General features: G+C 33.6%; 1 long non-coding RNA gene across 1 annotated transcript in view; it reads left to right on the top strand.

The window, feature by feature from the left end:
• Positions 1-1,740: 1,740 nt before the first annotated feature.
• The window catches only part of LOC137626311 (uncharacterized), a 287,200-nt gene continuing 285,460 nt past the window's right edge, over positions 1,741-3,480 (top strand). The window contains exon 1 of the long non-coding RNA XR_011041003.1: positions 1,741-2,038. This is a non-coding gene — a long non-coding RNA (uncharacterized lncRNA). The remainder of the gene's footprint in view (positions 2,039-3,480) is intronic.

Below are 3,480 nucleotides of genomic sequence, written 5' to 3'. Positions count from 1 at the left end.
CTTTTTTCAAAACCTTTTTCGGACAAAAGTAACTTTTCGAACTTTCAATTTTTCTTAATTGATAAATTCAAGCTTTAGATAAGCATTCGTGCTTGATTGTATTATTAAGCAGTTTATTTGTTTTATAACATACAACTTTAATTTGTATTTAAACTTAAATTTTTGTTGGTTTGATACCAAGAAATAACTTGATAAAGTTTAAATTTCGTCACCTTCTTCACTGTTGCACCTTTCCCAATTAAATAGTAACTTTTAAAGTAAATACCTAAATATTTTCATACACGTTCTTAAGCAAAACTTTATTTGATAGACTTCGTTTCTGTAGTCTCCTAAAAGTGTTCCTTTCGGAACACTTTCGTTTTTAGCATTTAAAAGGATAATCATAAACAAGTACTAAATGTACCCTAAGATCAGTCTTGTTTTTTTCTGGATAGCCTTACCCTCTTCAGCATCGATAAAGGGCCCACAAGGTATGTCAATCTAATCAGATATGCTAATCCCCCTTTGTTTCCAGTTAGGAAATGACAAGAAACTTCAAGAGACCTGTTTTACCAAGAAACGTCAAACAGGTGAACTCTTCTATCAAGATACATCAAGCTATATCAAGAAATATCAAGGTACCTGACAGACTAAGAAGCATTGATAATCATCTTCCATGAAGATTAATTTTTTTTTCCCGAACGCGAGTAGTAGAAATCGTTGCGAAATTCGTCGGGTTTGATGTTAGGTAGCGAGCCTTAAGCTATACTGTATACTTCTGTGCCTTGTCTGTCAGCTTTCTAAGGAACGACAGCTGGATCTAAATACGCTTCATTGAAATAGAATTCTTCACATGAGCATATCATAGAGTCGAGATCATAATTAGAACTTTGAGTCTGGTGGGGCTAGCCAAGAAACCCTCTTGGGAATTTTGTATATGAATTGAGTAATGTCTGCGTTGTTCAGTTCATCTGGGATTCCCCAGAGGCTTCGATAGTAGGACCTCCAGGGCAAAAATACCCTGATTATTATTTTAGGTCTTGAGATATGTTTGTCGAAGAATTCAATTTCTATAAGGCTGTTCTGATCTAGATGCGTTCTCTAATGAAATTGATTGACAATGTGTCGGTGTATTCAGTTTTGTTAGGGAATTTCACAGGAAACGTAGATATTTTTTTTACGTTCCCTGGTAAATTTCCTTCGGAGTAAAAGATTCCGTCGAATTTTAGTTTTGTGAAGTGAAAGTGGAAAAAATGTGTTAGTGAAGTGTTAGTGGAAAAAAGTGAATAGTGTTTTGTGGTGATAAGAACAGTAGTGTTAAGACCAAACATTTCCACTCAAGTGTTAGGTCAATGAACCAATAGCATTAGGTTCCCCTTTCCATGAGTTGGATAAAATCAAGAGTCAGTGAAGACAGACTTCTTGATAATGAAGTCTAAAACTGGAAAAACACGGTAAGCATAAATTTGGTTATGTTTGTTTTTGTTGCTAAAGTAAAAAATGTTGCTAAAGTAAAAAGATTGTTGCTAAAATAAAAATAGATTTTGCCAAAGATAATTTTTTGATCTTGAATACTTAAAGTAGAAAATTTTCATGTTAAAATATTGAATAGCTTGCTAGACGAGATACTCGCTTGCTTTGTTTTGCTTTTAAAGAGGAGTTAATCATTAAATTAGATTTTGGTTTGAAATCAGTGGTAGTTTACATATAATCAATTAGTAAAAAGTACAATTCATTGACTTGAAAAGTAAAAGAATAACTTTATATTTAATAATCTTCCAAGTCACAAATTACTGAAGAAAAACTTTTACTTATAAATGCTTTCAATTTTTTTTTTCAGATGCAGAGTTGAAGGTGGATGACTTCAATGGAAGTTTCTGAAGACCAAAGACTCCTATATTTCCTCACTAATTGGTTTTTTTAAGTGTGTTTTTCAGGTGATCGCTGGATTATGTAATTGGTAGTTTTTCCGAAGATGCATATTAAAATTTCCGTGACAAGTACGGTAGGAAGCTGCAATGGAAGGAATGGTGTAATGTGCAATTGTCCATATATGTGTGTAAGTAATGAAATGTAACATTTATTTCTTGATTAGCTACTTTGTCTAGGAATATATACGTATGACATTGCACTAAATTCAACAAAAGCTGTCTTCAAAATTTCCTTCTCCAAAGTCCCCCCCTCCAAAAAAAAAAAAAAACCCTCCCCAAATCCATTTAAATCTTTCTTGAACATTGTTTTCTTTTTAACTTTATTATTTTATAATACACCTTTCAGTGCTACTTACAAGCATGATTATGGGCAGCATGAAAAATGATTATTTCCATTTTTTCAGCAAGTAGTCATTAAGAAATTAATAAAAACATGAAATTAGATTATTTTCTAATGTAAAAACATCAGCAGCATTCATCCTATAGTTTATTTTTTATTTAAGTCTGTTGCTCTAATTTAAAAGCAAACAAACGGGTAAATTCATTGCGTACAGTATAAGGGAAATAATCGGTGTTGTTAGTAATATGCTTTTCAATTTTGAGATATATATGAGTTTATTCATCATCATCTAACTCATCAATGTGTGGGGAATTTAAGCATGATGTCCTATTCCACTCTCCACACATGTCTGTACATTCAAGTCCATGCTTGCGACAGGTGCAGAATCTTTTATTACACCTGCTAGTACAGCTGTATCTATAAGTTTAAGAAGTGAGCTGGGACAAGAGCTTTGTCTGTTAAAAGTGGTATGAGTTTACTCTCAAGGCCTATTCCCATTTAGTAGGATCCTTGTTGCTCATGTTCTTTGTAATACTTACTTTACTTTGATGGCTGCTTTTCCGGTCCCATACAGCAGGGGAACCCCACTCTCTACAGGACCTCCACTGTCGTTTTACCTTGTTCGTTCAGAGTATTTAACGTTTCATAACGCGTATTGTACATTTACTGTTAAATCGTCACCGTCAAAAGACTCGTGAAATAAGAAAGTCTCTAGTTTCCTCTTGAAAGCCTTAATGTCTTCAAACATTCGAATGTTTCGTAGGAGCTTATTATATAGTCTCGGGGCCGCATATTTAAAGGATCTGGAGCCTATAGTAAATATATACCTAGGAGATTGTTAATGTGTTTGCTAAGTAGTATGCTATTATATATGGATACGAGCAACAAAACATTAATCCAATTTAACATGAAATGAATGATTGTTTGAATTCTATTTGCATCATGTAGAATAATCTTAGTGAAATTTCTTGGCAGCTTATATTGGAGGCAGACTGCTCACTTGGACAGCGACCGTTTTACAGAATTTGCCCAGAACTCTCTCTCTAAGCGAGTTGAGTGATTCCTCCTGTCCACAAACACTCAGTATGACCATAGCTTTCTCTTGCTTTGATTGTATGCCTTTTGACAGTCATCTTTAGTGTCAAAATGATGGAGTTTTAATTATCTAAAGATTTCTAGACTTTCGAATCTTCTCAGACATAATAATTTGCAACTTTTTCCAATATAATG

This window comes from Palaemon carinicauda, chromosome 33, assembly GCF_036898095.1.
Source record: "Palaemon carinicauda isolate YSFRI2023 chromosome 33, ASM3689809v2, whole genome shotgun sequence".
In the NCBI taxonomy this organism is placed as follows: Eukaryota; Metazoa; Arthropoda; class Malacostraca; order Decapoda; family Palaemonidae; genus Palaemon; species Palaemon carinicauda.
The sequence above is the reverse complement of the archived record's forward strand: the minus strand, read 5'-3'. Positions and strand labels throughout refer to the sequence as shown.